Genomic DNA, 13,128 nt, shown 5'->3' with positions numbered 1-13,128 from the left:
TAGTATTCCAGAATGCAGAGTTCTGCTTGGAAGGCCCTGGGAAACCTTAAACTAGAGTTAAAGCCAAGAGGGTACTAAGATTAAAGTTCCAGTTAAATTGGATTTTGACTTGCACAGCACAGGAGAAAACCTCTAACTTCAGCATTAGGATGGTATGTGACGCTGGGAGGCTTTCTCCACCGAACAGATTCCTGGTTTCACACCCATTCTCACCTGCTCTTCTTCCTCATCTCTCAATTCTATTACTTCTATCTCTCCCTCATATACAGGACCTCTTTTGTACTTCCCTCTGCCCTTTCCTTCTAATTGTCAAGAAATTAGCCTGTTATTTCTCTTGTTGCAACTCCTACTCAGAAGCATTGTGGAGGCTGAGAAAAATTAAGGCCATTCCACCTCAAGTTTAGCATTAGCACAAGTACAGCCATCTTAGGCTCCTGTGAATAAGATTTGAACTTTACAGGAAAAACTGCAGAATGTGCTCAGCAGGGAATCCCATATCAGAAAGACCACAGATCTCAGAATTGCCCTCAGCAGAGAATCCCATATCAGATCTTAAGAAACTCCCCCACCCCTTCCCCCATATTGGAATGGAAAAAAAAAAAAAAATTCCTCCACGCCTTCTGAAAACCCCCTAGACCAGCCCATAAAAAACCCAGCTGTAACCCACTTCAGGGTCCAAGCCCCTGCTCAGCTGTGTGGAGTATACTTGGACCCAAGCCCGAGCTTATAAATAAACCCTCGTGTACTTGCATCAGTGTCGACTCCTTGGTGGTTTTTCGGATTCACAATCTTGGGCACAACAGCATGACCCTAAAAATTAGCAATTCTCCTTATAGAAAATGCATGTTACAACCTTTCTAGAATAGTTTCCCCAGTGAACACTACCTAGGCTTCTTCCTTTGAACATTCATTTACTATCATTTAGAGTTGAGAATTATTGTTTTCTGAAGCTTTGGAGTATAAAGATATAAATAACTGAAAACATTCAATGAGTGATCTTTGTTCTTGGGGTCTCATCACTTTATATCACTTTATATGTTGATATTTTACTAAAGATTTCCTTACAAATAAAGAAGACTAGCAAATATTTACTCAACTGAGTTCTTGACAATATTGGATACTATGTTGAATATTGCAAAGAATAAAATGTTTTCGTTGGACAGATCCTGTTAGACTGACTTGTAGTTATCTGGTGGCATGAAGAAAATTAATGAGATATGGGGAGATAGGAACAGGGATTATAGTCAGCACATACCACATGTAGCTGTGAAGAAGAGGAAAGAGAACAGTTGTTGAATGGTAAATATCTTAATTTTTAAGGTAGACATCACCAGATAATATGTAAAGATATGCATAAAATTCAAAGGGTTAGATGATGACCTACAAACAGAAGATTAAAAAAACATAAAAACTAGGAGTAAAGAGTTAAGGGAGAGGCTGGGATTTAGAGCAAAACTGAAAGATTGCCTTTATAGGAGGAGGGACGCAATCAGGACTAAATCATGTGTGAAATTATAGATGGCAGGTCTGCAAAGCTAGGTTTGGATCATGTGTGCTAGGAATTGGATTTTTTTTTTTTTGGTCATCATATTTTTTTAGTGGAATATGATGCAATGTCAGATGCTCAGAATGGATAAAGTTTTAAAATGTTGTTGCAGATATTCCAGAAAGCTGATTAGAAAATGCATTAGAATACTACAGTGAGGGATGCCTGGGTGGCTCAGTGGTTAAGAGTCGGCCTTTGGCTCAGGTCATGGCCCAGGGTCCTGGGATGAAGTTCCACATCAGGCTCCCTGCAGGGAGCCTACTTCTCCCTCTGTTTATGTCTCTGCCTCTCTCTGTGTCTCTCATGAATAAATAAATTATTAAAAAAAATACTACAATGAGCTGAATGTTTCTGTCCCTACCCTCTTCGCCCCCAAGTTCATAAGCTGATACTTGATGCCCAATGTGATGGATTTAGGAGGTAGGGCCTACAGGAGCTGATTAGGTCATGAAAGCAGGGCCCTCCTGAATGGAATTAGTGCCTTTATAGAATAGACTCCAGAGAGGTTCCTTGCCTTTTCTGCCACATAAGGTTATGGGGCAGAGATGGCCATCTATGAGGAAACTGGCTCTTATCAGACATTGAACCTGTGGGTACCATGATCTCAGACTTCCCAGCCTCCACAACTGTAAGATATAAATGTTTGTTGCTTATAAGCTATCTAGTTTATGACATTTTTTTTTTTTTTAGAGCAGACCACATAGACTGATACAAATACTAAGGAATTACTGAAAGCTAAGTTGAAATTGGTGAACATGAATTTTCAGGTTTAACAGGGTGTCTGCTTGTTTGTGTGGGACTCTACAGCAGCCTGTAGCTACACCATGCAATGTAGAAAAGAGAGAAATAGATTGATTAACTCTTTATGCTAGTGTAGGAGTTGAGTTTGAGTTGTGCCAACAACTAAATACACATTCCACTTTAATACATCTTTCTATGATCTAACATATTTATAATATACAATATTACTAATTACATTTTATTATATGACCTTATAAGGCAAAATCTGTCTGCTAATGAATGGTGTGTGAGACAGCACAGTCATAAAAAGTTGTGCAAAGAATGCTAAGTGTCTCCCTCTTGTTTCTCAGCCATATGCATTGCATACTTTTATTATAGGACTCATCATTATTTTCTTTTGTTTGCTTCACTTTCTATTAGTACATTTCTTAAAGTCTGGAATATCTTCTTCCAATTTTATATTCTTAACACAGAGCACTAGGCCTAAGCTGTGCTCTACCATTGAAATACCTAATTAAAAAAAAAAAATCTTAATTACAACGTTGCTTTTATATTTAAAACTTATTTATTGCTGATTTTTACTAAAACTAGCTTAATGCAGTGTTTTTATTATGAAATTGCAATGCACATGGACATATGTTCCTGTAAATGAAAAATCCTGAAATTAAGTATAAACTATTATAAAGTAGCAATTACTACCATATGATAAATGTCATCCACAATGTAAAACAAGTATAATGAATCTAGTGTTTGCAAATACATATAAGTTTACTTTAACCTGGTTATGAAAATGCAAAATACTTTGTCCTAAATCTGACAAGAAGCATATATATTTCTATTTTGAGGGGAAATTGTATGTATTTCCAGCAAAGCAAATAAGATGCTGGCTGTCTGCTGAAACTACATGCAAATAACATTGACTGATTCATATTCTCTAAAATTAGTATAGAAGCTCTCCGTATTTTTTCATACTTTATGGTTCTTTTTTTTCAAGTATATGGATGGCAATGATGAGTAGGGGATATTGATAAACAGAGATTCATTTGTTGGAAGGCAAAGGAGATAATGAAGTGAAACAGTCCTCCTACTCAGGTGAATTTTAATAAATATATATTTACCTCTGGCAGTAGGCCCCGATGTGCTTTTATACTCCTCCTACTTCTGTTTTTAAAGCTTTCTATCTAAAGATATTGCTTTAAAGGCAGCACATTTATTCTATATTTTGGGGAGAATAATCCTTCTTATATATTCTACCTGTTTTGGGGGTCTTCTAACATAAAAAATGTTTTGACTGTTGGTGATCTATAAGGATCATTTCTCATAAAAATAATTTGAGGCAGTCAAAAAATGAAAGTCAGCCTCCTTTCCCTCAAGCAGACTTCAGAGTTTAACATTAAAGGAAGAAAGAAAACCGTTGTGGCAACCCTCAGGCTGTCAGTGTTTTTTAATGTAATGATCTGGAAGTTCAGTAGGGTCATCTCAGATTGGTTCTTGGACTAATCCTAAGAAATGGCTTAGGACTGATGCTGTGGCTGATATGATCTATCTTCTCTGCCAGAGGCTTTGCAAACTGCTTAAAGAAGTTAGATGAGAGTATTTTTCAGATTGTTGATTACAAGTAATTTCAGCAATTAGAGAATGGAGAGGTATTTGTGGTAGTCTCCAGGCCCTTTAATCATCTGCTCTGAGTATAAACACATGTAGAGCCAAAGAATAGGATTATACATTTAGGAATTTTTTTAAAAATTACATTATAGTCTGCCATATTTTCATTTCTCATCCATTTTCCTAATGAGACTCATTTGTACTATTGCATCTTTTGCATTCGTATTTTTGTCCTCAATCCATATAACCTTACTATTACCTATTAGGAGATAAATTGAGGGAAAGATGGATCTTTTTTTTAAATTTTTATTTATTTATGATAGTCACAGAGAGAGAGAGAGAAAGAGAGAGAGGCAGAGACATAGGCAGAGGGAGAAGCAGGCTCCATGCACCGGGAGCCCGACGTGGGATTCGATCCCCGGTCTCCAGGATCGCGCCCTGGGCAAAGGCAGGCGCTAAACCGCTGCGCCACCCAGGGATCCCGAAAGATGGATTTCAACTTATTTTTAGCTAAGGCAAGCTTTTAAAATAAATTTCAGAATATCTGAGAATAGATCAAATTCTTGAGTATATCAGTTTTCAGAAAACTTTATAAATTCAATTATTTTTCTCTTGAAACTATAAAAGATGTTAGTTGATTTTAGTTTCAAAATGGTAGAGTAGGGAGCAACCCATGTTGGGTTGCTGCTGCTGCCGCCACCATACCAGCCCCTTAGGTCCCAACGAGACTGATGACACCCTAGAATGGGAGACAAGCCAACTTGGGAGCAGACTGGATCCAGTTGCATTCAACATTACTATCAGTTATTTGATAACAACAGAACCCAACCAGGCACTATTTATATATGCATCATGTTTTATGTGGAAGGACAGCAGTTCCAGGGGAAAACTGCCATTGTGGAGAAGTTGTCTAATTTTTCCCTTCCAGAAAATCCAGCACAGCATCACGGGCAGAACTATCAGCCATCACCAGATAGCGGACCATCAGCATGGTTGTGGGTCAGCTGAAGGTTGATCGTGGAGTTTACCAGATGTTCCTGTTAAGGACCATCAATGATACTTGGGTTCGCACCAATGACAGGTTCAGGCTTGCCCTGCACATCTTCAGCTGGCCTCCTCCCAGTCAGGCACTCGTGCTGTTTCCTCCTTCTTCTTCTTCCTGATACTATTCATACTCCTCCAGATGCTCCAAACAACATACACAAATGAGCAGGGCCACACAGTGATCTTTAATACAATTTTAAAGATAAGATAATTTGTACATTTAGTCTAAGACTCCCCTACCTAATTGCCAATAGGAAAGGAGATGGGGACAGATGAGTAGCATTTGAGCTTGTTATTGTTACTGTTTTCTTTTGTGATTTTGCTCAGATTTTAACCTACTTTGGAAAAGAAAGAAGAAAAAATGTTCCATAAATATTCTCTAAAACTAAAAGATTTCTTCTCAAAGATTTAGATCTTAAAACATTTATGGTGAACCATATTTTAACAAACCAGAAGAATAATCTTATGAAAGAATGGACGAATGGTTTTTCCAACATTTTTATTTAAAGCTGGGTGCTTGTTGAAGTAGTAGCTGCTCCTATTGAAAATAGTTTACTAAGAAACAGGAACAAACTATAACATTATTATGAAATGTAACTCTTCTAAAAGAATAAAAGTAAGGAAAATAAAAGGTATCATTTGAAGAACTCCCACCATATTAGGACTCATGCTGTGAATTTTACAAAAACTCTTTGTAATTCTTACCAGAATCCTTCAAATACTATATTTTCTGGAAGATTAAGCAGAAAAAAAATATTGTTAAATTATTTGCCCATTATCACATAGCTAAAGGATGTGAAGGACCTGAGATTTCAAACTCCCAGTGTTAAATTTGAGTCAGTTCCACCATAAATGCATTTTTTCTTGGCCCAAATGGGAATTTTTCTAATTGAATAATTCAAAAATTACATTTTCCAATCAATTGTTATAGTTTTGTATAAAACCTATAGAAATATAGTAAGATGTAACCTATAATCATAAAATCCCTGTTTCCTTATAATCTGTATTCTATGTGGCATTTGTGTGCACATATGAAATGCCACATAGAACTAAATTATGTTCAAATTTAATAGGAATTGCGATAGGTTGAAAATGTCAATTATCAATTTTCTGAATTCTGTAAAGAAAGCAGTTCTCAAATTTGAGCTTCTGTTCTTTGAGTTGGGTTGAAAGTGAAGGACAGTGGTAGATCTGTTACTCAATTTTCCACTTGCAATTATTTTTCTACTTGTTCTTCAGTTAACTGATTATTTTTTCATTCCTTTATTTCACATTTTATATAATAAATCACCAGCTTTCCATAAAGGGAACATTTTCTGAACTTTACTAATAATTGTTTTTTGATAACGAGCACAGTTGGTCATTGGCTTTATCAGAATGATACCTTATATAATAACTCTTGAAGTTAATATCTCATTTTCCTTCACATGCCAAAACTAAGTATAGCTATATTGTAAAAAAAATCTCTGCTTAGAACATTAATATGAAGAATCAATATTTGGTAGTAAGTACTCATGCTATAAAGTAAAATTTGAACATTGCTTGTGAACTTTTCCTATGTGCTCTGTGCATTTAAAAATTCTTCATGTAAATATCAAGAATAAATAGACAAGGCCAAGTAAATTATACAACTAAGCTCTCTGTAATCTCCATATAGTAAAACTGGAAAGGTCAGGATATTAATGTTTTATAGTTTACATAAAAATAAACTGAGTCTTAGCTTTCCATTTGGCCTTGACAGGTAATACAGTGATAATAAAAGCTTCTAGACTCTTTCTCTTTAAGTCACACTGTAATCTGACATCACCTTCAATCTCTAATTTACCTTTCAGTTTGCTACCACTTTCAGAACTACTGGTACATAAAGCCCTTATTCATACTCTGTCTCTATTATTACCAAAACTGATCTGCATCTCTATTCAGTCACCAAAGAAAATCTGTCTTACATATAATTGCAATGCAGTTAATGAAATAATTGGTTTAAAATGTAGTACTCTAATGGTACACATTATAAAGACTTTTGCAGGCAATATACTTTTTGGAATATCATTTTGGATGTCATCTTTGAAGTGCACTGTTACTTAGAATGAATTGCATGACAAATTTAAAGCACGTGGTATTTTTCCATGACATTAATACTATACATACCTTTTTCCTCCTCTTTTTTGGTATTGAAAAGTGTTCTTCCTCTCTTCTTAAGTAGAGCAGCAATGTGATGCTGGAAAAGGACTCTGAGTATTGAATCAGGACAGTGCTGGCTGATAAGAGGCAGTCCATGTCTTATAGGGTTAGTCTCCCTTTTGAGCAGTTTCTAACCCATTAAATGCATCAAATACATTTATGTAAATGTGTTCCATGCAGCATGTTTTGTTTACTCTTACTCTAGGTAGTATTCTATTTCTCCCTATATTTGTTCTCTAAGTGTTGGGGGAAAGGTAATTTGTATTGTATCTTTGTATCAAGTTGGCAGCTTGAAAGATTTTGCAATTAGGAAAACTCTGGCCTACAATTTAAGAACTACTAGCGGAGGGATCCCTGGGTGGCGCAGCGGTTTGGCGCCTGCCTTTGGCCCAGGGCGCGATCCTGGAGACACGGGATCGAATCCCACATCGGGCTCCCGGTGCATGGAGCCTGCTTCTCCCTCTGCCTGTGTCTCTGCCTCTCTCTCTCTCTGTGACTATCATGAATAAATAAATAAAATCTTTAAAAAAAAAAAAAAAAAAAACTACTAGCGGAGAAAAGCAGAGTTTAGAGTCAAGTTTTAATTCTACCAGTTAGTGGTCATATGTTCTCTGACAGGTCACTTAACCTTCTGAATTTCAGTTCATTCAGTGCATAAAAGACACTTTTAAACTATGTAATTTGTCTACATAAGGTTTGCATAGTTGAAATGTGTAAAGTTTCTGGGGTGTTAACCAGGCACAGTGCTCACACAAGAATTATCACTTACCCTTCCTCTCAATTTTCAGGCAACCTAAAATAAGCCAATGTCACAATTGTCTTCTTAATATATGCAGGTGTGTATGTCATTATGCATCTAGAGAGATGCTAGAAACACAGTGGATGCTTACAAATACTTTGTGCTTATTGGTTATTGACTGATAATTTATACATACCTGGACAGTGGCTGAATGTGGGATTTGATGCAGTCCAGCAAGGAAGGAAAGGGTATTTTATGACAGAAATTGTTTATAATTGTTGGCATATGGTGATGATAACACATACACCCACTTTTATTCTATTTCACTATTGTATTTAAATTTTCTACAGAGGATGTAACCCCCGCCCCCCCCCCTTATTGCATTCCCTTTTTGATATACTGTTGATGGAACTGCTTGGTTTTGGCTACTGTCTAATCAGAATTTGTCACTTCCCACATTTCCCTAGTTAGTGTTTATTTCTGATTATTTATGCAAATGCTGCCCTGGGATCAAATATAGTTAATATTATTTGTTGATATGAAGAAACTAGATATTATTGTAGGGATCCTGAAAAATCCAGTTGATTCCTATTCATCTTCCAAAATCTTTTTTAAGATGCTATATTTATTAGATTGAAAGTGGAATTTAGGGCAGCCCGGATGGCTCAGCGATCTAGCACCGCCTTCAGCCCAGGGCGCGATCCTGGAGACCTGGAATCGGGTCCCATGTCGGGCTCCCTGCATGGAGCCTGCTTCTCCCTCTGCCTGTGTCTCTGCCTCTCTCTCTCTCTCTCTTTCTGTGTCTCTCATGAATAAATAAATAAAATCTTTAAAAAAGAAAAAAGAAAGTGAAATTTAACTATACTTTAAAGATAAGTAAGAATCACAGGATTAAAAGTCTTATCAAAGGGGCCTTGATTTTTTTCAAACACAAAGAATAATCCTTACCGTGTTTCAACTTTCACCAACATCCAGACTATTAAATATACTTAAAGGGGGAGTCTTTAGGCAGAAGATAAAAATGACTTTGATATGCTAGCACAGACCTCTCTTTCTTTCAGCTACTTCAAAGTTGCTGTCTTCCATTTCTACTCCAGAATTCTCAAAGGAAAAACCTTGACACTTTGTCTACTTCTGCACCTCCCATTCACTATTCAACCCACTGCAGTCTGGCTTCTGTTCTCAGCACTCAGCTAAAAGTGCTATTATTATGATCACCAAGGAGTTACTAATTCCCATATCTAATGAACATGACTTCATTTGATATTGTTGAAACACTATTTGTTTCCTCATTCTTACTTTTACTCTTTTTATGAGCACATTAATCTCTTTCCTACATTCCATATATTTGTTTTATAGATTTTTCCCAGACCCACTTGTCTTCTAACTTCACAAACTGCTCATTTTTCCCCACAAACTTACTTATTCTTGTGGCATCAATGACCTTGTCTATGTTGATTCCCAAACCTCTTATTTTAAGATCAGACCTTGAAGTTAAGATTTGTATATATAATCATGTTTGCTTTTCCTCACCTCGCCATCTAGATATCCTACAGGTATATCAAATTGAACAAACTCCAAAACTGAATCAGTTGTGTCTATGCATAAACAATTCTGTATTTTCTGTTTGTACTGTTATCCATCTATTTTCCAATCTTAAGAAACTATTGATATGTTTAATTATCTTTCACATATATTTAATAAATAGTCTATACTTAAGTTCCTTAATTTTCATTTCTATTTCAGGTGCTCAGGGTCAAGCCTTTTCTCTCTATATTAGATATATAACTATTATAGAACTATCCTAAGTGGTTCCCTTGGTTTTGGTCATATCCTACTATATCTATTCTCCAGAGAGTCAACATCAAGTACTATAATGCAAATATGATCATGTCATTTCATGTTAAGTGTTCAAGCACATTTTTATAGGCTTTCTAAAAATATAAAGTCACAATATCCTATTTTTACTCTTCCATTTTGCCTATTGTGGAAAATATACTTTTCTTCTACAGTGTCCACGCCAGTGACAAGTTACAAAAAAAAAAAAAAAAATACAAAGCCAAAAACCGGGTACTTACTGTGTCCAAGGAGTCAGTGTCTTCATTTGGTCCAACGGGTAAAACTTGAAGATATGATCATCGAGCAACCAGAATCCATTCTCTGCTTCCATTGCTGCTTTTACTATACATAATATTATTATTGCAAAGAGGCAATTTCTATATGATGCTCTCCCTTATGTGTTGATGTGATCATGGACATTGCTGCTAGATTTTCAAAATTTTGTTTCTTGGATTAAAAAAAATTCTCTCTAGTGTTATTCTCAACCATACTATTTGATACCACCATAATTCTTGGTTCCCAATGAACTATTTGAGTATACACACACATGCACACTCTTCCCAAGTGAATGTCCACAATATTAAGGTGGCTTCTTTGAGACTAATTCTGGCCCAACACTTGTTTTTGCAAAAAAAAAAAAAAAAAAAGATATTTTCTATGGCAATCAAGACCCAGGCACTAACATATTCCATTATGATGATTCCTTAACTCAAGGGAACCTTGTTATACTAACCTACCAGTGTCTCCTCTCTAGGCTCAAAAATCAGTATTAGATATTCCAACAACACTGACCTTCTCAAAATAAGAATTCTTCTCAAAGTAAGAATTATGAAACTTGATCTTACTTTTTAAGGAAAAAAATGAATCATTACTGCTATCCTGTTCAATATTGTATATTTTCCACAAAATAAATACCATGCAAAATAAGATATAATTCACAAGGTTGTGTATATTCCATATGTAACTATGCCATCCTTATTAACAAATTTCCTTATATAGATTTTCACTGCAACATGTTCTATTCATATTTTTGTAAATATATTTGTAAATATACATTCTGTGACCATTTCCTTAGAATAAATTTCCTTCACTGGAATTACTGAAAGAATATTTCTAGAGTTTTTATAAAAGTAGTCAATTATTTTCTATAAGATAAGCTTATATTTGTTTCAACAGTGTATAAGCATGCCCACTCTTATGTTTAACAAGACTGCCTTAGCATTTTTAATTGCAAAATAATCTCATATTTTAACTTAATTTCATAGATTACTTATAACTAGGACCGTGTGCTCTTTTTCCCACATATATTTATGTAATATTTAGAAGGTCCATTGGATATCTCAGACAAACTAACAGCATTATTTCCACTGTTCAGCAAATTCCGTCTTCCCTAATCTGGGCCCTATAGTAATATATTATTAAGACTTTTCCAGGTGTTCTCTCTTTAATTCTCAGGCCGAATTCATAGATTTTCAGGATAATTTGAAGGTTTTCTAGGTAATTTGGTGGAGACAGGTGATTTGGAGACCCTACTCTTCCGCCATCTTGCCCTCTCTGTGCTATTAAGACTTTTGATGTCCAAATGACATCACTGATTTTGATATGTGCCAAAAGAGTGATTTCTCTCACTGTTCATCTTAAAGATGCTGGTATATGCTAAGATTTTTGTTTGTTTCCTGCCACATTTAAAGCTCAGTGTTATGTTCTACACGCATATGAAGAAAGTGGTTCTACTTCCTTCTAAATTTAATCACTATGTACTATTGTCATTCTGTCCACTTGAGATAATTACCTTATAATAGTGCCTTGTGTTCTGACTCTACTGTCTAAGGATGAGCACTTCATCTGTTCACTCACACAATGACCCCCAGCAACCTTCTTTTAAAAAGGTTACTCAGAAATGTCCAAACCATCTAAATTCTAGACCATGCTACCCTATAATCACTCTGTTATGCATGGAACATTTTTTGTGGGGTTAGGTCGGGGGGGGGGGGGGGACTTGTAGCTCCTATAAACATACACCTGAGGCCAGTTCCCTAAATATACCAGAAATCAGATACTTTGTGGAATCCTTCATCTAGAAACGTTAAACTCAACTCTGTATATTTAAGTCAGAATATAAGAGAACTAAAAGTAAAGGATTAGTTCATTTCATGGTAAAATCTTTCAATTCAGGGTTTTTTACATAGATTCATGGTGCCCATGGTCTACCTGAATTTATATGGAACATTTTATTTCAATTGCATATTTTCCCTTAGCTTTTACAGAAGCTGTGAGAACTTTGTGACTCAGAATTATGTTTAATTATAAAACTGCACAGAGGCAGCCTTCAGCAGGACTTCTACCTTTCTGGTTACAAGATGACAGAAGCTGAGTGAGGAGAGAAATATTACCTATGCTTGGGGGCTTATAGCAAAATCTTAGCTTTGTTATTTTTAAGTCCTGGTTCTTGTATACAGTGATGAATTAAGATAAAATGATTTTTTTTTCAGTAAAAATTGCTGAGGGGAAAGTCCTCTCTTTAGTATTACTCAATACTATTTAGCAACTCTTAATTGAAAAGTTTTATCTTTTTTGAAAACAGTAGGGAAATAACTTTGACCTTTCTGATGAGGACATTATTGAAAATTCCTATCTTCTGATATTCTTTTTTCCCCATCTATTTCTCACTGACCTTTATTGAATAATTCTGAATTAGATTTAAATTTCCTTAGGTCTTTGTGATATTTACTATTGAAATACCATTTGCTTTGTGGATCATTTTTAAGAGTCTCCTTTATGCACATAGCATTACTATAAATGAAGCACAGATACTTCATGAAGTCTTTCTTCTCTGTTCTTTTTATCCTCTCAGCCAGCATTTCCTTTCCACATATCTCTAATCCTGAAATATACTTTTATCATAAACAGTGAATATCTTAATGTTTTAGTATGACAAGTAATGGTCTAATTATTTTAAAAGATGACTCTAAAATAAGCTAATGCTGATGAGATCAATTTAATGATCAAGTTTATATGATTTTTTTTCTACAGATAGAATTAGGTTTTTTTTAGTGAATTGCAGTTTAACAAGATATTTTGAACACCTAATGTCTGCAAGGCCCTATGCTAGGAATAAGAGAGAGCAAAAGGTGTCCAATACACTATTTCTATACTCAGAAAGGTTGGAGATTAGTGGATTAGCGTATTGGGATATATAGTCTAGATGAATCATACAGAATCATATATAATTGCTTTTCACTCATAACAATGAGATAAGTGGGTAATCCCACATATTGAAAATATGGATTTTCAACAGCAGTTTTCAATAGCAGTTTTGCTCTAGTAGATCATCCAGGGTTTAGGGATCTTGACTCTTGTGTCTCATCTCATTCAACTATTGCCATTATCTGCATACTCAAACTTGGTTGACCAGTGCCAGATCCAAGTCCCA

General features: G+C 35.4%; 1 long non-coding RNA gene and 1 pseudogene across 6 annotated transcripts in view; both read left to right on the top strand.

The window, feature by feature from the left end:
* The window catches only part of LOC140608337 (uncharacterized), a 102,164-nt gene continuing 89,036 nt past the window's right edge, over window positions 1-13,128 (top strand). For all 6 annotated transcript variants that reach the window (XR_012010351.1, XR_012010352.1, XR_012010353.1 and 3 more), the window contains exon 1: window positions 1-152. This is a non-coding gene — a long non-coding RNA (uncharacterized lncRNA). The remainder of the gene's footprint in view (window positions 153-13,128) is intronic.
* LOC140607731 (nuclear transport factor 2 pseudogene) lies at window positions 4,637-5,055 on the top strand (annotated as a pseudogene).

This window comes from Canis lupus, chromosome 17 (assembly GCF_048164855.1).
Source record: "Canis lupus baileyi chromosome 17, mCanLup2.hap1, whole genome shotgun sequence".
Taxonomy (NCBI): domain Eukaryota; kingdom Metazoa; phylum Chordata; class Mammalia; order Carnivora; family Canidae; genus Canis; species Canis lupus.
The sequence above is the reverse complement of the archived record's forward strand: the minus strand, read 5'-3'. Positions and strand labels throughout refer to the sequence as shown.